Source organism: Labeo rohita, chromosome 17 (assembly GCF_022985175.1).
Source record: "Labeo rohita strain BAU-BD-2019 chromosome 17, IGBB_LRoh.1.0, whole genome shotgun sequence".
Lineage (NCBI taxonomy): Eukaryota > Metazoa > Chordata > Actinopteri > Cypriniformes > Cyprinidae > Labeo > Labeo rohita.
The window spans coordinates 11,567,842-11,595,316 of NC_066885.1; the positions used below are offsets into that span (position 1 = coordinate 11,567,842).

Genomic DNA, 27,475 nt, shown 5'->3' on the forward strand with positions numbered 1-27,475 from the left:
TGAATGTTTAACGGGATGCAATATTGTGCTGGTTGGATCTCATATTGCCTCATATGCGCATTAATTATTTATTCTTTTTCTGACATTTCAGCTGCCCTTTACTGAGCCACTATTTTGCCAGCCACAGTGAATCTCCCTCAATACACATCAAAGAAATTTATCTTGCATCATGATACTAAACTTATTTATAGATATTAATTTTAATATCATGTTTGGGATTGTGGGAGTTTTAAATTTTGAGGCTCAGGGCTTCAGGCGAATCCCTGGTTGAAAGTTTAATGCGATGCAGTGCGAAGCAATGGAATCAGATTCAATCAGCAGACATACAAACATCTCCTCCACAGCCATGGTTTGATATTTTGGATCCTCACCATGCGGAATCGACATAAATAAGTGAATTAGTGCTTTATTGACAAGTTGAGAACATGATGCATCGGAGGCTTTGCAAAGATGATTAACTTTAGATGTTGCTGTAAAAACATGTCACTCTCTGGAGAGCTTTACCAGTGGTGCTATGCATGGCTTGATGCTCAAATACCGAACCGCGGTGCTTCTATTCGCTGGCTGTATTCTATTCACTCAGAGTAAGTGTTGAGTTAATGTCCCATGTGCTGAGTTTATGCCATCAGATGTATTAGAATCACAATAATGCAAAAGCAGAAATGCATGTTAACTTGTAATCTTAATAATTCAATATATATCTCATAAGCAGTTAGGAAAGTGATGATCTGGTGAAGTCAGATCTCTGCTGCTTGTAGCATTTGTTTTACATGTTGTTTGTTTTCCCAGCCCATTTCCATTCCATCCATCAGATATCATTCACTCCTAAAAAAAAGGTTCTTTATAGGCAATGATGGTTCTATGAAAGACCTTTAAAGGAATAGTTCACCCAAAAATGAAAATTCTGTCATTAATTACTCACTTTCATGTTGTTCGAAACCCATAAGTTCATCTTCAGAACACAAATTAAGATATTTTTTGATTAAACTACCACAGAAATGCAACTATCACATTCAAGGACCAGAAAGGTAGTAAGGACTTGTGACATCAGTGGTTCAACCTTAATTTTATGAAGCTACGAGAATATACTTTTGTATACTTTATATACAGAAAGTATTCTTGTAGCGTCGTAAAATTATGGTTGAACTGATTCAATGGACTATTTTAACGATGTCCTTATGACCTTTCTAGGCCTTGAACGTGTCAGTTGCATTGCTGTCAATGCGGGGTCAGAAAGCTCTTGGACTTGATCAAAAATATTATAATTTGTGTCCCAAAGATGAACAAAGGTCTTACGGGATTGGAACGACATGAGGGTGAGTAATGAATAATAGAATTTAAATTTTTTGGTGAACTATCCCTTTAAGAATGCTTGATTCACGAAAGAATCAACCTTTACAGTTGATTCTTTTTAATTAATTAGTCAGACAGGGGTGTGTTTCCCAAAAGCATCGTTAGCCAACTATGGTCGCAAGTTCCGTCGTTATCAACATAGTTCAAAGATTTGGTGTTTCCCGAAACCATAGTTCAAACGAACATTCGCAAACAGCGTCACAAACTTATGTAGTTGGAACTACAGCTTTCGACCTGTGGTTAGAAGCATAGTTCCTTGTTAGGAAGACATATGGGCTCAGTAAGTTATGCTCTTGGGCACAATAAGCAAGCGAACATGCAGTACAATGTATATCTTTCACTCAATCTAATTATAAATGCATTTTAATCTATGTATTTTTAAGCTTCCTCTGTAAGCGCAGTTTTTGAATAGTGCGCATGCGCATAAATGCTTTTAAAAGGGAACCCCGAAGTATGACGTAAGAGGGAAACCGAATAAAACATCAAATAAAGCGATATGACAGGACACAAAAAATTGTGAATTAGTCATCAGGTGCCATGTTCAATATAGCTGCATTTTAGAGATCTCTTATCCGTTAAATAGCATAAGTCAATGGAAAGCTTATTTATTCAGCTATATAGTTTAATTGACTTATGACTGGTTTTGTGGTCCAGGGTCACATTTGATTTGGCTCATTATTTGTGAATGCATTGTGAACATATTAGCAATTCTGTCTTTCTAAATAAGAATTCCTTCCTGAAATATAAGCATGCAGGTTGGTTTGAGGATTTATTTTCTATTCAAAGTAAGATGCTATGATATTGAAACATCACAGCTGGTGTTTCAGTCTCCGCAGGAAATGCCAGCAGTATGCATTAGTTTCATGTCCCTTCACATAGTTGTTTGATTCTCCAGGGTGATGGGATGTTCAGATCTGTGAAACTAGTATTCATTTTGGGGATGGTTTTAAGCTGACAGTGAGTGAGTGCAATGACCCAAACCAGGGGATGTTGTTATTGCGACATGTTATAAGTATTTGCACAATAAAGATAAATCCAAGTCCCACTGGGTCAAGTAATCTTACAAAGACACTTCACCCTAAGACGTCTTTGTAAAACTTTTGGCAATTAATATGTGTAATGAAATCCCAAGCGGAACTTGTCTAAAACTTCAATTGAGACTGAAGCTGGAAATAATTGCATCTTAACAGGAAAAATATGGTTTGCTGAATTTACTGACAAAACTATGCTGCAACAGCTTAGTCTCCAAAGCCAAAAGCCCATTTCTCTTTTGAAAACCAAGCAGACATTCAATAGTAAATCTCTTGAGTAGCTTGTAAGTGATATCTTTGGCCTTAGTATATTAAAACTATGAAAATATTCTTAGTCAATATTTTTGTCATGTCATATTGATTCTGAAATGGCATCAAATATTCATTGACCAAAACAACATTTGATTTGAAATTTGATTTAATTTTGAACCAGTTTAAACAAATAGTTCACCCAAAATTGAAAATTTGTAATGTTTTTATGAGCTGTAAGGACTCTCATTCTGGCGGCACCCATTCACTGCAGAGGTGAGCAAGTGATCTAATGCTAAATTTCTCCAAATCTGTAATAAATGCAGTATTCTCATACAATATTGTGAATTCTTAATATTTCAGTTATTCGTTGCCCGTTTTTGGTGTGTAGAAATTCATTTTCCACAATAAATAATATATTGTTGTATTTTAAATGTTCATTACTCAAGTTATTTGAGTTAGTTGTACTCAATATTTTTGAGTTTGGTTGTCACAGAATTTTTAAGTTTTGTGCCACATGACTTCAAGTACAATTAAAGTGTGTTAGTTAAATGCTACTAAGTATTGAGTTAAGTAATACTAATACTTTTTGATTTTATATAACTTGATTTTTATAAGTATTGTTAACTTATACAATGGCACAAATGATTGAAAACTCATAATAAGAAGTCATATTAACTTAATATTTGAGTAGACTGAAAACTTTTAATTAAACTATAATCAAAAACTACAAATAGCAGTATTTAATAGAAAAATTTAACTTCTGAAAACATTATTTTTAAGTTTATTAACTCAAAAAATGAAGGTAATCGATTGCCTTAATTTTTTCGAATTCTGTTAACTTATCGGGGTTTACAGTGTAGTTAGTGCCCTTTTCTGTTTAGGATGTAAATTCTTAGATCAAGATCATTTGTGCATCCTTAGCATTTTGTGCATATATAAAAGTTGTAATATTATGTTTATTTTTGTGTATATTTCTGACTAATCTCACATAGGATGCGTCTGGGAGAGAACGGTCTAAAATAAACTGCTACTGAAGCACGAAGCATCAGAGCTGCTGCCGAGAGGAAGAGTTGTTTGGCTCTGCGATGTGACGGGTTAAGATGTCGAATTTGCAGCAGATATCAGCAGAGCCTTGCTGCAATAAAACAGCTCTGATCTGCCTGCACAGGCAGAGCCGTGTCTCACCTTCTCAAACCATAAAACACTTCTCTCAGGGTGGAAAGCGGAGAGAGCGCAGGCCTCGTGAATGATGCCAGGGGAAAGACGAAGCTGGAGCCCTTCATAGATTAGTCACTTATGAAGAGAGAGAGATAAAAATAGTTAGCAGCAAACCCTTGTGGAAGAGAGATGCCAGTTCCTGTTGTTCACAAATCACCTTGAGAAATGAGAGGTTGGAAATTGCTTTTCAGATATTTGACGAGCTGTGAAGGAAACTTGGTGGGTGAATGTTTTGGTTGTAATGATCGTATAATTCTGTGAAATGGCAGCAATGTTTTTTTTCTTGACTTTATCTAATTAAATGTCTTAATAACCATTCTCTAAGTCCATTTAGAGAGACTATTACCTTGACCACTTTACATACTCATCGTTAATTGGATGTGTGGAGTGTTCGAAAATATTCACTCTTTAGCACAACATTTAACATTTTTAAGCTAAGTGGATTTTGAATGCAAAAAGAAATGCCAAAGAATGCAAAAGAAAAAAGTAAAAAAAAGTTTTAAAAAAGTTCAAAGATATATTAGCTGTAGGTATTCCACTGTTCTACTAACATGTTTGACAAAATATCCAAGGCATTTCAACAAAAGCCTTTATTCTGTGGAAAAAACAGTGATTAAAATGAAAAAACGGTAACTACTATAGCACAAAAGAAATATGCAATTAAAATTGTGAAGGGTTACAGCTATAAGAAGTGTACAGGCCCTTGCTTTGAATGACTTCAGCATATCTTCAGCCGCAGGACATCGCTAGTTTCTCAGACTGCTCTGGTTTGATCTTGGTCCACTCTTCTTCCACCTCCTTCCATAGATTGCTAACTGTATTGGGTTTCTTAGCCATAACTTCACCCCCAATGATTTTCAGTCAGGTTGAGATCAGGACTCTGTCCCAGCCATTTTATTATTTCAGTGCTCTTGGCTTCAAGGAACTACTTCACCTGTTTTGCAATGTGAAGGGGAGCATTGTCTTGCATAAAAATTGCAGGCTGATTGGGAGATGCTTGCAGAGAAGCAACTGCTTTTTGCTGAAGGAGGTTCTGATAAACATTTGCATTCACCCTCCAATGCATCTGTATAAGAGGCCCAACTCATCTTCCTCCTCCACCTTTCACTGACTTACACAATTTACACACTAGGGCTTCAGTCTTTCCTCAGTTTGACGCAGAAAACAAATTGTTTCCCATCAGATCCAAATAAATTAAACTTGCTTTCATCACTAAAGTGAACTTTGGACCAGTTCTCCTCTCTCCACACAACATGCTCCTCAGCAAAGGTGTGCTTAGGTTTTTGATTCTTTCTGCTGATGAGAGGTTTGGTCACAGTCCAACTTCTCTTAAACATGTCAAGACAGACCCTTCCCTGTTCAACACTGAGCTACCAAGCAATTCCAGCTGCAGTGCTGAACCCATTTCCCACTAAGTCTCTGCATTTTCTTGTCTTCTTGTGCATTCATCTTAAGTGGACGATCAGCCTTTTTGGGGGACTTGAATTGAATTAGTGTCATTGTAAACCTGCAATATTCGAGAAATCACAGATATGGAATGAACAGCTTCTCTTGTAGTGGCTGAAAGGGTCATCCCTATCTTGTAATCTCAGTGAATATGGGTATTTTTTTTTATGTATGTTGTCCCTGCTCAGTATCATTTTACTTACTCCCAATTTTATTTATTTATTTATTTATATTTGGCCTTACTATTTAGTTTTGTTTCCCCCGTAGGATATAATAATTTTTTTTTTTTTTTTCAATATTGCATGTGGCACTGAATCATACCAGGCTTAACATTCAGCCATCTTTCCATTCAGATTTCTTATTCCTAAAAAAGCGAGACCTGAGGCATGGGCCCTGGATTTAATCTGCCTAATCCTCCCACTCAGCTTCCCTTCTGCAGTGCGTTTGTCTATGCATACAAACGAGTGTGTAGGCAAGGTGAAAGAGTAGTTTCTTCTTGCTTTGTATATGAAAGCCTCCTCATCCTCCGAGACCTTGCAAAATATGAAAAAACATTAAGAGGGTTCAAAATTATTTCATGGAGCATGCCTTGAATTGAGCTCTTGTATATGTCATCAGATGTGCCGCTTTGTAGCGCATTTTATAGACACTGCTTGTGGTTTTCGATCTTTTTGGCAATTACAAGAGCAAATCACATTTTTAATAGAGCATGGGCATATAATTGAACTTGCATGCTTGAATAGGCATAGAAGTCATTTGTTCCTTAAAAAAAAAAAAAAAAAATGAAAACGAAAACAACTTGAATATTTGTCAGAGCTCATTTCATTAGGGCAGAGAGGAGAGATGAGGGGAGATTTCTTATTGCATCTGAAAGGATGTCCATGTCTCTTGGGTTTCTCCAGAGCATGAACTCATTCCGTTATTGATCATCTTATATTCATCACCAGATAGCCTTTGTTATCTCAAGTGAAAGCAGTGCATATATTTAACTTCTAGACATTAATCAACAATATTACATGACCTTTTCACAGGGAACCTTGTTTCCACCGATAGATAGATAGATAGATAGATAGATAGATAGATAGATAGATAGATAGATAGATAGATAGATAGATAGATAGACATATAGACATATAAATAGATAGATGCAACTTTTTAGCTCAAAATTCAGACTTTTTTCTTGAAATTCTGAGAAATTTTCAGAATTGTGAAAAATATACTCAAACGTACAATTGTGGAAGAAAAGCCAGAATAGTGAGATATAAACTTGGAGTTTTGAGTAAAAAAAAGTCAGAATTGTGAGCCTTGAAGTTTTTTTTTTTTTTTTTCGGTCTGGAAATGTGGAAATTGTGAGAAGTTTTTTTTTTTTTTAATCCAACAGCATAATCAAGCTTCACTAACATTAACATTGTTTGAATGAATACTGTATGTAAATCACAGAATTATATTTGCAGAAGTTGTTATTCTGATGATTAATTGAGTAATCATTAATGGTAATTAATTATTTTGTAGTAAAAAATTGACCTAAGTGAACAATAGCCTTTCAAACGACTTAAAATACATATATAATAGCAATGAGGCAATAACAATCAGTTCAAATAAAGTATCAAAAGCAAGTAATCATATGGTTTTATTAAAACTGTTAAAATACATAATGTATTATAAACAATAGAGCTATAACAAATGCCTGCAGAGGGCGCCAACGGCCTGACGTTTGTTTTTACACTTAAAGGGGTCATCGGATGCTAAGTTCACTTTACATGCTCTTTGAACATTAGTGTGTATTGGCAGTGTATGTACAAATCTACCCTGTAATGGTAAAAATCCATGCAGTGGTTTTTAATTAATTTGTAAAAATAATATTCCCTTTTTCAAATCGAGCCATTCTCAGATGCCTGTCATTGTTGCGTCACACCCACAGAGGCCGCACAATAGTTGTTTGACATGAGCTCTTACCTCAGATCAATTGTAAGAGTCCAGCCTCCATGTTTTGATGCCGGAGCAGGGATGTAAGTTAGACAAGAATTGAGCGATTGAGGTGTTGTGTTGCTGGATGTAATAATGAACGTAGTGGTCGTCATTTACTCCCGACATCAGAGCCACTGAAGATGCAGTGGATTATGTTTGTTTGTGAAGGGAATGCGCCTTCCGATCTACATATATCCGTCTATATCCGCATGAATCATTCGTGATCCAGCTTCACTTACAGCAGAAGTGAGTATAAGGGTTTTTTTATGAATCTTTGCGATCGCCTTTTCTAATAATGTGCTAGTTAGCAAGTTTAGCGGCTAAATGCAGTAAACAGGCTCGTCAATCCACAGAGAGAAGAGAGGGGCGGGGCGAGCAGAGCTTATTGCATTTAAAGCAGCCTCGACCAGAATGGGATGATTTTTGCAGAGCTGAATTTGGCAAGGTAAAAAGGATGTTGTTTTACACAACCATTGAGAATTTTTAACCAAAGTATATTATAGACTTTTCATTAAGACCCTAGAGAACCATATCAGTTTGTGGAAAATGAGCATCCGATGACCCCTTTAACTACACAATCTAATCCGTGTTTAATATTGTCTCAAAAACATTTACTTCAAATGTCCACCTAATCTTTAATATTCTGCCATTTCTTAATGATAAAAAAGCTAAAGTCACTGTAATTTCTTGAATATGTGGACATCAAAACGTGCAACCTCAGAGTGAGGGTTTGAAATTTTTTTACATTTTTGAAATTGCGATGAACAGTTAACATATTAAAGATAATGATGTATTCTCCTGTGTTTGCGTTTAGGTTTATAAATGATTTACCTCACAAATCTGATGAAATAACTCTCGTTGCGCTCCCAGATGAACGTTATAATAAACCCGAACTCGCAGCAATATGCAGAGATGGAGTTTGAGATGCTCCACACATGTAAATAATAAATGATGAAGGAGCCGCTCTGATATGCACATACTGTATGTAACACGCATGTAAATAATTAAATTGCATACATTTAAACCTGCATGTCATATACTTATTTAATTGAATTGTAGCATATTTGTGAATTTTTTTTTAACAGCATTATGCTTTATTATGATTTTTAAATGGGTTTAATGTGGAATGTGCCATTTCCGGTTTGTTGCCGATTACTGGACATGGGCAAAATGCAATCAATGTTTTTTTTTTTTTTTTTTAAATCAAATACTCGAATAGAATCAAGAATTGTTTGCAGCCCTAGTTAAATATTCAAAGCAAAACCCCTTACCAGAAAGTTCAAGGAATACTTCTAAGCACTGAAAAACTAAAAGTGAACTCAGATATTTTTTTGGTCACATGCTGCTTTCACAATGTAATTAAGTCCCATGGTCGTCAACATCGAGATTAGACTCGGATAAGAGCGACACCTGCGCCGTTAGCAGAATGCTTATGAACACAGCACTGTCAGCATCTTATAAAAGCAAGAAACAATAAAACAAACACGCTGCAGACGCCTCTGATGGGGAGATGGGCCGCTCGGTATAAACCGTCTCCCCAAGGACAAAGTGTGGCAGTAACATCTCCAGGAAAGATGATTGATGATAGTGTATAATTCCACACGTTGACTCTCACCTCAGAAGCAGACTTTTCCTTCAACTTACATAAAGTTGGCCCCACTCATTGTAAGCTTTTTAATTTCCTCTGTTTGGCAAGGGGTTATCATGAAGGATGAGCGTGAAAGACATTTCAAGGGCACAGTGATGCTGTAACTCAGGCAGAGATTCAGCCTTTGGTGTTAAAACAGTGTGGGATTGTGTCTCACCATGTAATGAATGAGAAATTGCAGTGTGCCTGGTTAATACACTGTGAAAACACTGTCTGAAAGTATATGAATAATGCTTTATTTTCTTTTGGTTTTTTACATGAAGGACAAAAATGAAGTCTGATGGAGCGACGCCAGTTTACTAATCCAGCATGTTGATCATTCATTATTAGGTAGAACTTAAATTCATTGTTAAGGGAGCTTGGAGGCCCAAAGGTGCTGAATTAAGGTTGAAACTTTCATCAATATCTCATCAGTGCCTCCCCAACATGATAGTAGTGTGAATGGTAAACGTGCGTTTTGGCAGATTGTCATTATAAAAGTTATTTAACCTTATTGAATATAGTAGGAAGAATAATAATGCTTGGCTAGCAATTAGTCAGTTATTCTTATCAAAGCCGACCTACATAAACATATTAAATCACATAACATGCACAGACTGCTAAGTATCATTTTGAATGCATTTGATTATTTATTTACTTACTCATTCAATTAATTCTTATATATAGTGTACAATGGCATTACAAATCTGTAAACTGATTCAGCAAAAACGATTTGCTGATAAAATAATTTAAAAGCATTTAAAGAACGTTTTTGTCAGAGTCATTGTTACTATTTATTTTGTTATTATTCATTTTCATTTTTACACCAGACACATATATCGGTTCAAAATATCTGCTATACTTGATCTTGAATAATCTGTATCGAGACCCCTACACAAAATACTAAAGGAATAGTTCACCCACAAACGAAAATATGAAAAAAAAAAAAAAAAATGTACCCTCAGGCCATACAAGATGTAGATGAGTTTGTTTCTTAATGTGAACAGATTTGGAGAAATTTAGCATTACATTATTTATATACCAACATCTGCAGTGAATAGGTGCTATTAGCGAGCAAAAACATCACATTAATCCACATGACTCCAGTCCATCATTTAACGTCATTAAGGCTATAAACAGTCACTTCTGGTCAAACATTTAAGTCCATAATTAATAATAATGCTTGCTCCAGGGGAAAAAGTCCATCTCCTGTTGTCCTCTCGCAAAAAATCCGACTTAGAACTGTTTCGGGCTGTTTTTGCTAAATTATGCTTGATGTGTGCATATTTCTCTCCTGATTCAGATGAGACAACTTTTCCACTGTGAAAAGCAATTTTATGGATAGAGGACTTGGATATCTTAGATTTGCTTATTCCAAAAACAACTTTTTACTTCATAAAATGTTAACTGGTTATTGTGATGTTTTTACCAGCTGTTTGAACTGTCATTCTGACGGCACCCATTCACTGCAGAGGATCTGTTGGTGAGCACATGATGCTAGATTTCTCTATTAAATCTCTTTCAATGAAGAAACAAACTCATCTATATCTGTACAGGTGTCATTTTTCAGCAAATTTGAAATTTTGGGCGAACTATTCCTTTAATTACTAAACGTAATAATAGTAGTGCTCTGGGAAATCTTCGCCGTACTTTTTTTTTTTCTCTTTTTCTGGTTGACTTTTTTTAGTGTACAAATTATACAAGGTGAATTGTTTCAGTATGTACTGCATATTTAGTCATTGAATAAAAATGATGTTGCATGTGAAATGGAGGTGTCAGGAGAACACCGGTATTGATTGTACAGTGTTACTATGGGTGTTTCCTTTCAGTCCATTTTGACAGGCGTTGCTGTAGGTGACACAATGTGTTTCCGTTTGCTTAGCTTGTTCTTCCTGACTGCATGAGCAATTGATATTAAAAGTCAAAGAATAAGGCCTACATTACAGCCTAACATGTTATTAATTGAGGTGTGGATTCTTTATAAATATGTGACCCTGGACCACAAAACCATCTAAAAATCACCTGAAAGCTGGGACAATACAGGACAATAGTAGAGATACAACTATTTGAAAATCTGTAATCTAAGGGTGGAAAAAAATCAAAATATTGAGAAAATTGCCTTTAAAGAAAGGAAAATTACGTTTGGATATATTCACGGCAGAAAATTTACAAAATACCTTCAATGAACATGATCTTTACTTTATATCCTAATAATTTTTGGCATAAAGGAAAAAACTATAATTTTGACCCATACAAATATACCCATGCTACTTATGTCTGGTTTTGTGGTCCAGGGTCTCATATTTATTTCCAAAATAGGAAATAAGGAAAAAAGGGTCCTGACATGATTAGCTCCTGTAAAAGTTTTTATGACGTTTGGATTCGGTATCAAAATAGCATATTACACTGATCAAAATTATAAACACAACATTTTTTTTTGCCCCCATTTTTCATGAGCTGAACTCAAAGATCTAAGACTTTTTCTATGTACACAAAAGCCTATTTCTCTCAAATATTGTTCACAAATCTGTCTAAATCTGTGTTAGTGAGCACTTCTCCTTTGCCAAGATAATCCATCCACCTCACAGGTGTGGCATATCAAGATGCTGATTAGACAGCATGATTATTGCACAGGTGTGCCTTAGGCTGGGCACAATAAAAGGCCACTCTAAAATGTGCAGTTTTACTGTACTGGGGGGGTCCAGGGGGGTTCCGAAAACCAGTCAGTGTGACCACCATTTGCCTTATGCAGTGCAACACATTTCCTTCGCATAGAGTTGATCAGGTTGTTGATTGCGGCCTGTGGAATGTTGGTCCACTCCTCTTCAATGGCTGTACAAAGTTGCTGGATATTAGCAGGAACTGGAACACGCTGTCATATACGCCGATCCAGAGCATCCCAAACATGCTCAGTGGGTGACATGTCCGGTGAGTATGCTGGCCATGCAAGAACTGGGATGTTTTCAGCTTTCAGGAATTGTGTACAGATCCATGTAACATGGGGCCATGTGTGACATCTGTGGCATTGTGTTGTGTGAAAAAACTGCACATTTTAGAGTGGCCTTTTATTGTGGCCAGCCTAAGGCACCCCTGTGCAATAATCATGCTGTCTAATCAGCATCTTGATATGCCACACCTGTGAGGTGGATGGATTATTTTGGCAAAGGAGACGTGCTCACTAACACAGATTTAGACAGATTTGTGAACAATATTTGAGAGAAAAAGGCCTTTTGTGTACATAGAAAAAGTCTTAGATCTTTGAGTTCAGCTCATGAAAAACTGGGGCAAAAACAAAAGTGTTGCGTTTATAATTTTGGTCAGTGTATTTCCAAATGCATGAAATGCATAACTCGAAACTACTGTAAGTCTACACAATACCAGGACACAACCTAATGAGGCAAATCATGTAATGTAATTACCCTGCTCACTCAACTGTCTGCTTCATCAAATATAATTTGCTATTAGTAAAAATAAATCAAATGGCATAATAACTCAAATAAATCATTCATAGTTGGTCAGGTTTTTTTTCCTTGCCACTTGCTTCAGTGTTTAGAATCACATACAACATATTATTACAATTGAAAATGATCAGTTTCTGGGCTCTGTTACATTCTGTTACAAGTTTATATGTTAGCTCATTGTCTCCCACAAAAATAAAGGATGATTCTCAATATTGTTCAGGTCTTTTTTTTTTTATTGAACTTGAAGTTCAATAATAATAGTTATTAAATTATTAAAATGTCTGAGACCGCACTGAATTTTTTTTTAAAGTTATATGGTTTAAAAAAGCATAATAAAATATTTATTTATTTATTTATTGACTTACCAACCAACCATTTAACCAAAGCTGCATTTTTTTTTTTTTTTTTGTTTTTGGTCGAACAGTAAAAACTGTTACTGTAATTAACTTTTACTGTAACTATGATTAACTTTTGTTATAACTAAATAAGTGTAATTTATTCCTCATTATTTTCAGCAGCTATTACCCCAGTGTTCCATTGTCAAATAATCCTTCAAAAATTACTAATATGCTGAACTGATGCAATAAAATAATATTCTAATTATTATCGAAGTTGAAATCAATTGATTTAAATATCTAGAAACCATGATAATGTTTGTCATGATCAATTAATCAATAAATTAACAAAGTTCAAAATAACAGCATTAATTTGAAATAGAAATCTTTAGTAAATGTCTTTATTGTCAGTGCTGACTAATTTAATGCCTCCTTGCTAATTAAAAGAATTTATAAAACTTTGCTGTGACAGAACGAATAATGATTCTGCACTATTTCTATGCCACTAATCATATATTCAAACTTTTTATAATTGATGTGACTACTTAGTTCTTTAGAACTTTTCATTTAAATTGTGAGGCTGAAAATGAAATCTGCAACAGAAAAGTTTGTATTAAATTAGTAAAAACTATATTTGCTGGAGTTCTCAGACTTTGGGACCCCAAAGATGGATCTCTCAAAAGCTTCTCTCCTCTGCCCTTTCTCTCACCTGATACTTACTCTTAATTGTACTGTGCGGAAATGGTAAGGCCCCTCAGGTCTAAATAATGATTTTGAGAACATGACAGAGTGCTGACTGGGGCTTTCAGCAGACGCTGTAACCTCAGCTGGTGTTGGGAAAGAGGGACTGTCAGGGACAAGCAGCGGCAGACGGCCTGTCTGGAGCCTTTGGCAATTGCCCTCATTGATTGAGACAGATGCAAGGGTGTGCTGAGGGACGTTTTACAAATTGAAGCTGATACTCGAGTCATAGAAGCACAGAGAGAGTGCCAGATTCACACCACTGATATCAGCTGGGGGTGCCGCGGATGCTACGGATGGACTGAGCGGCGGTGCTTCTGACAGATTGTCTTTTTATAGGGTTTGTTTGGATGGATGGCTAGTTTGCTGCTTAGGAAATTGGACTTTCTTGCTTACGTTACGTAAACACAGAAAAACGTAAGTGTACAGATAGAGCCTCCGGAGAGTGGCATTCTGGGAAAGGTCCTTGTGCCGAGTGACTTACTCTTCTCCGCTCTGCATCAGCGCTGAGCAATTACATCTATATAAATATCATGCGACCTTGCACAGCGGTCCGTATCTCCGTATTACTGTAACTGAGCGCTCGGCCCCGGCCCAGCAAACCGGCTGCAAACTCCATCAGGAATTCGGCTGCCCCGCTTCAGTAGCTGCACTCGATCCCCAGGAGTGACCCTGGCATCACCCTCCATTTTTCACCCCCACTCAGGCACATACAGAGACATAAAAGCACTGACAGGCTCTGAAAGCAGAAGCTGTCACCCTCAAAGGGCCGGTATGTATCTTTTATGGGTCCCGGCCTTTAACGGAGACATTTGTCTTTTGAGTGTGCTTTTTCTTTGGTGTGAATAGTGTATGTTAAAATGTGTCGGAGGATCAAACTGTTAAAAGTTTTACCTTACAATGGCAAATCAATCATTTGTAGAGTCTTGGCTTTGGCTTTGAAGCGTTAGCAGCTTTCAGTGCCCACGCAGCTGTCAAATTATTGACTGTACTTTTGTCGCCAGATGGTTGCATTACTGGAGAAAATAATTAGAGACTGTACTGGGGATTTCAACAAAAGAGGTTAAAAAAACTATTAATTTTGTACACTTTGTATACTGACATGTCCATAAATGTCTCTCATCATTGCTATTTGTCAGGGTTTAAAGTTCCTTGCTGTCTTTTTATTTTTAATATTGTTTTTAAAGGGCACCTATTATGCAAAATTCACTTTTACATGTTTTTTTAAACATGAAAATGTGTTGGCAGTGTGTGTACACAGCCACCCTAAAATTATTTTAAAAAATCCCCATAAATCATATGCATTTTCTCAAAACAAGCTGTTTGCAGAATATGTAAAATGTGATGTCACATTTTACAGGCCCCACCCTGAGTGAGCAGCATTCAAGCATTCAAGTAAGAAATGTCGTCTTTCTGTTTTTATTTTATTGTTTGGATCACATTAACAGCACAGACAGCAGTATAGGTACTGTATATTACACTGATGTCACTTAATAAACAGATCTAATATAAACATGCAATTTCTTTCCCAGCTGTTTAATTTCAGAGTCATAACCAACTGTGTTTTTGAGCCTCATGTGTGTATTTCAACAAACTTGTGTGTATTCAACAGTTTAAGCGCAATAAGACATGAAAGAGAACTTCGTTTAGTACTCACATGTCATGTGACAGCCACTTTCTGTGCCCGTACTTCGGATATGTGTGCTCAGAAAACCGTATATCAGAAATTTAAACTGATATGGCTTTAAAATGCATGATTTCAGCGCGATACAAATGATAATCAAAACCAAACAAATGTTTTTTGGCAGAGTATCCAAGCTACAAACTGTAAAGCCATTGCCCTAGTCTGGAAAAGAGGGGCGGAGATCGGCAGCTCATTTGCATTTAAAGGTACATGCACAAAACAGTGTTTCTGCTTCCAAAACAGGCATTTTCAAAATGGTATAATAAATGATCTGTGGGTATTTTGAGCTGAAACTCTTATTAAGATTTTACCAAAATTTTCAAATTTTAAAACAATTATTTTAAGTTAACCAATTTAAAAACCGTAACATTATAAAGTATTATTATATTAAGTATTATTATATTATATTTTTAAAGTGATAGTTCCAGTTGACGGTAGCCATTCACTTGGCACAATGGTATGTTTTCCATTCAATAGAAGTCAATGTCTACCATCAGTTGTTTGGTTACCAACATTCTTTCAAATATCTTTTTTTATGAAGATGTTTCAACAGAAAAAAAAAAAAAGGAAACACATACAGATTTGGACCTACACTGTAAAAAACAATTTGTTGAGTCAACTTAAAATAACTTGTAACCTTGCTGCCTTAAAATTTTAAGTTCAGTCAACTCAAAAAAAGTTTATTCAACTTGAAATGTTAAATTATTCTGACAACTTAGATATTTGAGTTGAATCAACTTAAAATTTTAAGGCAGCTGGGTTACTTAAGTTTAGCAAACACAATCATCTAAGTTGTTACTTAGTACAACTTAACATTTCAAGTTGACTAAACTTAATTTTAGTTGACTGAACTTAAAATTTTAAGGCAGCAGGGTAACAAATTATTTTAAGCTGACTCAACATATTTTTTTTTTTCATTTTTACAGTGTAGAGGAAGAATGATGACAGAATTTTCTTTTTTGTGTGAACTATCCCTTTAAGTGTAATTCTTAAATGTTTATCATGTATTTCTGTAATAGCAAATTTAAAATGTTTCTTATTATCAACATTGCAAACAGTTGTGCTGCTTAATATTTTTGTGGAAACTTATGGACACTTTTTGTCACTCTGTCACTTTTGATCAATTTAATGCATCCGTTCAAGATCAAATTAGTAATTTATTTCAGAAAAAAAGTAGTGTACATAATTGAATTATGCTACTGAAGTATTCTTTCTTGTTTGCAGAATTTGTTATATGTGACCCTGGACCACAAAACCAGTCATAAGTGTTAATTTTTCAAAACTGAGATTTATACATCATCTGAAAGCTGAATAAGTAAGCTGTACACTGATGTATGGTTTGTTAAGATGATATGACAATATTTGGCCAAGATACAACTATTTGAAAATCTGAAATGTGGGGGTGCAAAAAAATTTAAATGTTGAGAAAATCGCCTTTAAAGTTGTTCAAATGAAGTTCTTAGCAATGCATATTACTAATCAAAAATTAGGTTTTGATATATTTACAGTAGGAAATCTACCAAATTTCTTCATGGAACATAATCTTCACTTAATACGCTTATGATTTTTGGCATAAAAGAAAAATCGATAATTCTGACGCAATGTATTTTTGGCTATTGCTACAAATATACCTGTGCTACTTAGGATTGGTTTTGTGGTCCAGGGTCTCACATGTGCAAAAAAAAATCAGCCAATAAGATCTTACATTTTACCTTTGTGGAGTTAAATGGACATACATTACTTTCTGGTGTAAAAGTGTTGTATGTAAAGACAAACTTTGTAAAGAGAAATTCATCATTCTGTTTCCAAGTACAAACCGTTCTACTGCAGTGATATCTGGACACAAGCCAGCATCTTTGAAAGCTGCGTATGGAAATTGAAGACAAGTTGCAGTTTATTTGAGCAACAGTAAAAACTCCTTGTTGCAAGATTCCCATCAACCTTTCTTTTTCGTGTCCCAGTTGTACCACCCCCACTTTGATAGCAAATGCATGAAATAACGACAGCACTCAGCTGATTGGAAAACATCTAGCTGCTCCATTTTGCTAAAGATTAGTTGCTGATACCTTGGCTTAGTCAGACTAGTTATTGAATAGTACTTGATAGATTTCCTGTGGTCTTATGACAGTGCTTTTAATTGAGTTTTAAAACGGTGTGTCACCTGTTCTCATGATGGTATTATATTATCTCTTGTATTCTCATAATATGTTTGCGTCTGTAAATAGAGGCTTCCCTTTGCCTTTTCAAAAGTGAGTCTAAAGTTTGTTTTTAGCTGCATGCCCTTTCCGTCTCTCAGCAGAAAAGGGCATCGTGCCTCAGAGAGCAGAATTGGGCCATGCCATAACAATGCTTTAATTTACAAGATTTGTGTACTTGCCATGCCTAGAGAGACAACCTATGAATCTTCACCTCGCCGTTTAGTATAGACACGGCTGGTGGCAGGAGGTTCGCTTCATTCAGCTCAGAAGTGAACGAAGATCCCTCTAGCGCCAATCGATACGGTACAGGAATCTGATAAACACGCGCGTCTCTCTGAAAACCCCGGTCTGGCAAGTTACATTAAATAATGAGAGGACTCATTATTTCCAGAGGGAAATTAGGGGGCTCTTTGATGGATGGCATATTTCAATATCTGAGTGAATTATTGTGCAGCTGGAACATAAAGCAGTCATTTGACTCCTCAGAGTGGTTAGAGGCACAGAATCAATCACCTGTTCCTTCGCACAAAATTAAGAACCTCAGGTGCTCTTGCATTCTTTTAGAGGTGTCGGAGCAAATGAGAGTCGTAATGGCATTTACCTGGCTGAAATTCGCTATTGATAACAGAGTAAATGAGGTATTTGTCTGCTAAAATGTTTCTGACGTGATTGTGGAGAAAAGATATGACACGTTTGAGTGGAATGTCATTGGAATGGCCTTTGCGAATGTCGAAAATGTTGAAAGTTTAAATGCTGAACTTTGTGGCTTTTTACATCTCCCGTTATATAAGCCGACTCTATCAAAAATGTATGAATAATATATTACAACATATGGGCTCTCCATGCCAGTCTAATTACGTGGGATTTAATATAGTTCTGTGCATTACCAAGAAGTAAGAATAGCCCTTTTGTTTGATCCCACTGATGAATTGAAAATATGGAGAAAAACATGCAAAGAGTGTCTCTCAGATTTGGTAAGGTCTGTTTGCATACTTTATATTATATACAGTATGCCAAGAAATCAAAAGAATCTAATTAACTTTTTTACTAATGCTTTTTTTAACAATTGTTTTTATTCTCTAGCACAATGCTTCTCGGTTGCAAACATTTAAATCTGCTATTATTGTTATCTATGGTTTACATACAGTTGAAGTCAAAATTTTTCATACACCAGAATCATGCAGAATCTGCAAAAGGTTAATTATTTTACCAAAATAAGAGGGATCATACAAAATGCATGTTATTTTTTTATTTAGTACTGACCTGAATAAGATATTTTACATAAGAGAGAGGAAAAAAAGAAAATAATAGTTGAATTTATAAAAATGACCTCATTCAAAAGTTTACATACGCTTAATTATTAATACTTTTTTTTTTTTTTTTTTGTTTAGTAATAGCTGTTCATGAGTCCCTTGTTTGTCCTATCCAGTTAAACTGCCTGCTGTTCTTCAGAAAAATCCTTCAGGTCCAACATTTTTGTGTATTTCAACATTTTTGTCTTTTCGGCAATGACTGTATGATTTTGAGATCCATCTTTTCACTCTGAGGGCAACTGAGGGACTCACATGCAACTATTACAGAAGGTGCAAATGCTCACTAATGCTTCAGAAGGAAGCCGGGGTGAAAACTTTTGAACTAAATAAAGATGTGTACATTTTTCTTATTTTGCCCAAATATCATATTTTCATTTAGTACTGCCCTTCAGAAGCTACAGAAGGATACTTACTTATTTCCCAGTGGACAAAATAAGTTACATTTACCCTGATCTGCAAATTCAAAAAGTTTTCACCCCCTGGCTCTTAAAAGCATTGGGTTTTATAGCACATTTTGTTTCATGTTCCTGGACTTTCTGTTTTATTAGCTTAATTTTGCACCTCATAGATGGTGCCTGAAACCATGATACTTGCTCTCTATTTTATGTAGTCATAGTGTCAATTCATCATGACAAACGCAATACACTTGTTATGACCTCAATCCTCTTTCTTCAGTATTTCTACACTCTTATTCCTGTAGAAATTCAGGCTTGGTTATTAATCATATGTGACCACCTCCACATCTGCTGCAGGGTAACGATGAAGAAATAGCTCTTTTGCCTTTGCATTTCTAACATGAGCCCTCAAAGACGGCAGACTATGTAGCCATTGTTCGATCGCCTGTTGAAGGTACCTCTAAGCATCATTACATTTCAATTCTGCAAAGAGTGACATACAATTTGTAAGGGGGAGACTCCAGGGAAATTAACTCAGAGATGACAGTTCACAAGACCAAGAGTTCTGAAAGCCAAAGTCAATTTTGCAGCCTGCTAGTATAATTATATGCCACCATCTTTGATGGAGGAAGATATTTGCACTTCATTTCCTGAGAACCAATGTCCAGGCTGGAATATTCATATGTTCTAGATATATCAGATTTAGGAAATAATAATAAAACACTAATAACACCAAATAAGAAAGCAAGAAAAATTACTTTTCAATCATCTGGCCGTAATTACAAATGCATGTTTTGCATAACCCATGTTTTGCATTTTAAGGGTCTGAATACATTTCATTTTGCTTTTATGTGATTATGATATGCTTGCGGCTGGGATTTGCCATGCAATTTTAATATGCTGTACTTGTCGGATAGCTAGATGTTGGTTGTAGTAAGCATTCGGATAAGTATATAAGAGAGGGAGGCCACATCTTGAAAGAAGCTGTGTCCCTCAAGTGTTGAATCTTTGCAGTGAATAGACTTTAATCTCTCATGGCCAAGTGCTCAAGTGTGTGCTGTAATTCAATGCTGCTGGCACACATTTGATTCTGTGAATCATATCTCCAAGCCATCGCGTAAGAACTGCAAATACGTTCACAATATATAATCAATGCTGTGAGCTACTCAAATGCTGTTGTGAGATGCAAAGAAATTAGGTAGAACGAAAGGTGTGACTCAATGTGTCAGTCAAAGGTACAAACTTTGACTTTTATTGCTGTTACAGATTGTGTTTCATTTCCTGTGCGACCTCCAGGGGTACGTCTCTCTTTCCTTTTATGGTTTATCCTCCCTGCAACTTATTCGCGTGGGGAACGTTGCTCCAGTTTTACCCGCAGATCTCGCCAGAACGTGTTGCTTATTTTCCTGCCGATGGGTTGGAGAACTATGATAAATGTTTGGATTTGATCACAAGCTTTGATCGAATATTCAGTTTAATTCAGCTTGTTGGAAACAAACACAACTGCTGAGAAAACCGGAATGTGTGTCTGAGCTTTTTATATTGAGAACATACGTCTGTGTGGGTCCAATGAAGTTCTTTGTTTTTTTTGTTTTTTTTTCTCCCCCCCCCTCTTGGTTTAAACAGGCTCATCACTGTCAGCTGTAGATGACTCATCCTATCTGTTCTGTTCAGACACTTGCCTGTTCTATACACGGCAATCATTTCTCGCAAAATCAAACACAGCTGCACAAAGCCTAGATAAGACGAGTGGCCAAAAAGTGTCACACAGGCAAATGTTCCACATGAAACAAAGCCTTAAATGCCCTTTATTCTGCGCTGATGTGCTAGTGAAAGATTATTGTCAATGCAGTGTCCGGCCGCAGTTTACTTGGATTAGGAATTAAAATTTTTGTCAATATTGTATCCATTTAGATTAAACCGTGTTACAAAATATTCAAAATATCTTCTCCATATATAATAAATATCCACACTCAATCACTGCATTATCAAACTACGCCTTTGGTTCTTTGTTTTGAATATGTACTCTCTAGCAGCGAAAACATACATATTGTGCCTTTAATACTTTTATTTAGCAAAGATGCATTAAATTGATCAAAAGGGAGAGTAAAGACATTTAAAATTGTCCAAAAATGTATTCTGTTCTTTTGAACCTTCTATTCATCAACAGTTTTGGGGAGAACTACACTGTAAAAAAAAAAATCGACTTTGTTACCTCACTGCCTTAAAATTTGTTGTCAACTTAGACTAGTTACAGTATGTCTTTAAAGTTTAGTCAAATCAAATAAGTTTAGTCAACTTAAAATGTTAAGTTCTACTAAGTGACATCTTAGATTTTTGTGTCAACTAAACTTGAAATTTTAAGGCAGCGGGATAACAAATTATTTTAAGTTGAAACCACATTTTTTTTTTTTTTTACAGTGTAGTTACATGTAACAGAGTTATGTAATTTAATTACAAAATAAATGTAAGTGTAATCCATTACACTTACACTGTGAAAACAATTTGATGAGTCAGCTTAAAATAATTTGTAACCTGGCTGCCTTAAAATTTGACAACTTAGATATTTGAGTTGAATCAACTTTAAATTTGAAGGCAGCTGGGTTGCTTACCCATCTGTTAAGTTTAGCAAACACAAATATCTAAGTTGTTACTTAGTACAACTTAACATTTCAAGTTGAATAAACTTATTTTAGTTAACTGAACTTAAAATTTTAAGGCAGCAGGGTAACAAATTATTTTAAGCTGACTCAACAAATTGTATTTTTTATTTTTTACAGTGTACTGAGAAAAAAAATGTATAATTCAATTACAGTTACTTATGGCAATTTTTTAAAGATTACAGATGGGGGTTACATCTGAATATTTTCACACACACACACACACATACACACACACATACACACACACACACACAGATTTAATTGATTTCTTCCCCAAATTGTACTGACTGCTATATGAAATATGAGACATAAATGTTTCAGGAGGCTATGACACAGGACACACACTTATTCGCAAACTGTTTTATGTCCTATCTGGGTTTATGTATATGCTTTACTTTTTTAAGATTAACTGTTTTTTCCAAGGCATTGTTAGATGTTTCCTGCCATAGCTATGCAAAGATTTGATTTAAAAAACAGTATCATAGCTAATAAACTTTAAAATTTTAAATCTGTATTTAGTCTCTGAATTATCTCAAAGTAAAAAGAGACGATTTTTGTGGTGGCTGTGCCTTAAAATTAAATTATTATAATCTTAATTCTTAAAGGATTTTGAAAGTCTGACAGTAATCAGTGTTGAGTACTATTGTAAGGTTAAAGGAGTTTCAAAGTAGTTCAATGATGTTTTGATGTTTTTTGTGGAAACATTTCAGGATTTCTCTCAATATAGTGGACTTCTGGTGCCCCTGAGTTTGAACTTCCAAAATGCAGTTTAAATGCAGCTTCACTTCTAAAAAAAAAAACATAATTTCTTTACAACTGAAGAGAGAACGACATAAACATCTTGCATGACAAGGGGGTGAGGACATTATCTGTAAAGTTTTCTTCTGGAAGTGAACTACTCTGTTAACACTGTCTGGTTTAAATATTTAAAAATGATTAACAGTTGAAAACATTCATTAGAAATTTAGACAAGTCATCAAAAAGTAAAGTAGCTGAAATATTTAACCTACTTAGTACATTTTAAATAGGATAATGTGTTATTTGTAATCTATTACATTTCCAGAGTAACCTTCCCAACACTATTCATTAAGGAAACTGAAACAAAATGTATCGACAAAAACATTAATTAGCACAAACACTGAATAAGAAATGTTTCTTCAGCATATTACAAAGATTTCTGAAAGATCATGTGACACTGAAGACTGAAGTAATTGCATCACAGGAATAAAGGACAATTCAGAATATATTTTAAATATCCAAAAAAGAATAAAGAAACTTTTGAATGGTGGTGTACTTTTGGTAGACTTTTGTTTTTTAGACTGTGCAGCCATTATTCAGGGCACATAGGTGACAGTTAAGCGGATGTTGATCGTAGTGCATTCGTTTATTTCCTAGTTTTCTATAACCCTAGGGAGAGACAACAAACCTAACCTCCCACCTAAACAAACCCCAGAGGGGCCGGTCAGCTACCACACACAACACCGCCAATTTACTGCTTAACGTCTCCTGACACAGTCGAGGAGTTCCTGAGGAAAGCAAACTGCATTACACAAACGAGGTGTTTCGGAGCAATCCACTGCAAATGTATTTGCAGACTAACCACAGCGGAATTCATAATGGCACAACTGTCGCTGTCAAATTCAAGACACATGAAAAACAAACATCTAGCTAGCAAACATCATCTTTTATGTTAGATGTACACAAAAACAAAATGCATGTATATTATATTACGTTATATTGTATTATAGTATAGTATATTATTGTATATTATATTATATTATAATATATTAGGCCTCAAACTATTGCTTACCTAACATCTATTTTTCATCTTGAATGAAAGGTATAATCTGAAACGGGGAGTGTAAAATCTGTCCAACTCATCATCTGATTGTCCCAAAACTGGAGCTCAAAATGAAAAAAAGCTCAGGATTTATAGTCTACAAGAAAGCATCATTTATTTTGTGTAATGAATCCATCTGAATTTTTCTGTGAAATTGCACTCTGACTTTGGCGAGATGAGGAACTGGCACTACTGTAAAACACAACATTTTTTTTGATGATGTGACAGGCTACATATGCATTTTAAAATCACACAGCTGAGCTCAGATGCTGCTCTTCTGTTCCTGTAGGCCCTGTAAGCGGTAATCCGATTGGGAAGATTACACAAACATATTTCACAACCTTTCATTTAAAGCAAACGCACACAGCTGAGCACCACATCCCTGTCTAGAAAACACTGTGATATTTTTTGCGCTCGTAACATCTAATATTTTCGGTGAAAAATTCATAGAAGGTCAGCTTAGTATTACAATTGTTCTTTTTCTTGCCCAGAGCCACAAGCACAAACATCAGCTGTGTCTACAATGTTTTGTACTGAATCTTGTTTGAAGTTGGCACATGTGGCCCCAAGATGTATTTGGACACTTTTTTTGTATGCCTAATCCACACTTAAATAGGTTTAGTTACTAAGCTTGTTTATTTTATAACCATATTTATGAACAATTATGCACCCTAACTCTTAATGCAGCTAATAGTATTATGTGGTATTTTTCCCTGCTGTCCACAACCAGAACAGAGCTTCTGAGAAGTTACTAAGCCTGTAAGGTAAAAGTTGTTGTTGATGTTCATTTATTGATTTTTTTTTTTTCCTTTGCCTTCATACAAATAAACACTATTGCTGCTGTGTCAGGTTAGCTGCAGCACCTGATTAAAAATAAATAAATAAATAAATAATAATAATAATAATAATAATAATAATAATAATAATAATAATAATAAATAAAAATGTAAAAGGAAAAAAAGATATTATCTATCTAATTAAATTCTAATATATTATTTATTTATTTATAATGTATAAAATGTTACACAGACATGGTTAATTAATTGCACTAATTTTTTTTGTATTTTTTTTTCTCCAATTTTTTCACTATAAGCACCACTGATTACAGACTGTTGTAACTGATTGTTACCATTTGCTTCAAGACTGGCCGCAGTGCAACAGTTGTGGACTTGTCTGTTATCAACTAATCATGAGCTTTGATTGCACAGCAGAGACTATTATTTGTGCTCTCTTTCTCTCTCTCTGTGTATTTTTCCTTTCTCTCTCCTTCCTTTCTCCCTCACTTTACATTTCAGTCACACTTCCTCACAGTTTAATTCTTCCCAAGCAGTTCGGGTGCTGAGTTTCAATCAATTCCTATTATTTAGATTAATCCCCAGCTTTCTTAATTCAGTATAGTTGTGGTTTAAAAATGTGGGTTTAAAGCTATCCTTGAATCCACTTGAAGTGGTGTATATTTCAGCTTCAGTGTACCCAACAGCTCATGTTATTGGTGACTCTTCTAAGGAAATGGGTTGTTGAGTCACAGTAAATTGACTCACACTGAGAGCAGGTAAAAAAATGCTACAGAAAATCCTCAAGGTGCAGTGTGTAATTTCTAGTTTATCAGACCGAATTACAATGTTTATGTGAGCAGTTAAAAAAAAAAAAAAAAAAAAAAAAACATTGGTTCAGCAAATAAGAAACTTGTTTGAAAACAATCAGTTATTTTTAGTTCTTTTTATTATGACAGATATTTAAAAGTATCTGTGTATTCTGATTCTCTTCCAGGGAATCCTGCTGCTGAGATCAAGATGAACTGAAATGTTAATGGATCGATTTCTTCAGGTGTTACAGATATCCTTGTAATGTTCAGGTAACTTGATCTAGTTCAATTCTGCCTACAAAATATTAAGAGAGTCTAGCTGCATCTTATTTCGAAGGTTACACACTCCAGGGGTCACATTTGTCAACTCCATACATTATTAAGGATGTTTCATTTCAGAAAAGTAACTTAGAAAACTTACTTATTTCTCGTAAGGTATAAATATTGTAATTTGGAAACATAATAGTTACTTTTCTGAAATGAGGCAGCCTTAGTGACGTACAGTATGCAGCTGACAAATGTGAATTTAGGAGGGTGCAGCCTTTGAAATTAAATACAGTGTTTGTTATAGTGTCTTATCAGTTCTACCGATTTTATCTTGATTGAAAAAAGAATATAATGGATACGCAAAACTGTTGATTTATCAGCTGAGCTCTGCTGAGATACCATATACAGTGATAACATCATTTTTGATGGATAATAGTTGGTTAGATATTTTAAAGGATTAGTTCACTGCCAGAATAAAAAAATCACGTCATCCAAGGTGTTCATGTCTTAATTTCTTCAGTCAAAAAGAAATTAAGATTTTTGAAGAAAACATTCCAGGATTTTTCTCCATATACGCTGTAAAAATAAAATTTGTTGACTCAACTTAAAATAATTTGTTACCTGGCTGCCTTTAAAATTTTATGGTTAGTCAACTCAAAAAAGTTTAGTTAACTTGAAATGTTAAGTTGTACTAAGTGACAACTTGTATATTTGAGTTGATTCAACTTAAAATTTTAAGGCAGCTGGATAACAAGCCCAGCTTTTAAGTTTAACCAACCAAATTTGTAGTTTAGTCAACTCAAATATCTAAGTTGAGACTTAGTACAATGTAACATTTCAAGTTGAAACTTATTTAAGTTGGTTGAACTTAAAATTTGAAGTTATTTTTTTTTTTTTACAGTGTAGTGGACTTCAATGGGGATCAGTGGGTTGAAGGTCCAAGTTGCCGTGACTCTATAACACGATCCCAGCTGATGAATAATAGTTTTATCTAACAAAACAATCTGTCATTTCCTAAGAAAAATTTACGTTTCTATACTTTAACCACAAATGCTTGCTTTGTAGCAGCCCAAAGCTACGTGTGGTTAGTTTTTTGTCTGTGTGCTCCAGTTCAAAAAGGTAGGGTAGGGCAAAAAACTCTAGCTCATTTTCTCCTCCAACTTCAATATCGTCTGACATCGTTGTTTTACCTTTTTTGTAATGCTGTTTGACTTTCTTTGCACGTTGCTTTGTTAACACTGGGTCGGTACATCCACCCACGTCATGCGTGACCTTTCCAATATGACTACGTAATGCGTAAGATTAGCATTTGTGTATATACAGTATATACATTTTTAGTATTTTTTTATTTATTTATTTATTTTTTAGAAAACGACCAATTGTTTACTAGATAAGACCCCTATTTCCAATGGGATTGTGTAGAGCCCATTGAAGCTGCGTTAAAACTGCAATTTGGACCTTCAACCCCGTTGACTCCCACTGAAGCCCACTATATGGAGAAAAATCTTGCAATGTTTTTTCTCAAAAACCTTCTTTTCAACCTTTTTTTTCAATAACTTTTGAAGTTATTTTTTATGATTCATCGTAGTTTTGAACAAGAGATGCTCTAAAGTTAACATTGTTTACAAAATCCTTGATAAAATGTAATCTCAAAACACAAAAACATGGCAACCATTCACTTTAGTGTGTAATTTAGTGTTGAAACTGCCTGTGTACTTGAGTTCTCATAAATAGAGTGTCTGCCCTCCAAGGAGTAACTGTAATAACATGGATAGGGGCCAGTGGGCAAGGGAAGGGAATCTCGAGGTCAGAGGTGTGTTGGTTTGTAGGAATGTAGGCTTGGAGCTTCTCAATATCCTCATTTGACACTGATTTGATTCAAATTACTTTTTAGACCTTGCCTTATGGGTTTCTCATTAACCATCAGCACTGACAGAATTGGGCGTGGGCCGTCATTACAGATCAGTAGAGGCAGGAAAGCCTAGTAATAAAAAAGCAATCTGCCTTTGCTATATAAGCTCATAGAAAGTGAAAAAGAAGGAAATTATTAGTTTAGAGATACCATAGCATTTCTTTTGGTCCTGGTGATGTGAAATGA

At 35.2% G+C, this 27,475-nt stretch overlaps 1 long non-coding RNA gene across 1 annotated transcript in view; it reads left to right on the forward strand.

Annotated features, from left to right (window-relative positions):
• The window catches only part of LOC127179785 (uncharacterized), a 78,733-nt gene that overhangs the window by 36,423 nt on the left and 14,835 nt on the right, over window positions 1–27,475 (forward strand). The window contains exon 2 of the long non-coding RNA XR_007829552.1: window positions 25,296–25,380. This is a non-coding gene — a long non-coding RNA (uncharacterized LOC127179785). The remainder of the gene's footprint in view (window positions 1–25,295; window positions 25,381–27,475) is intronic.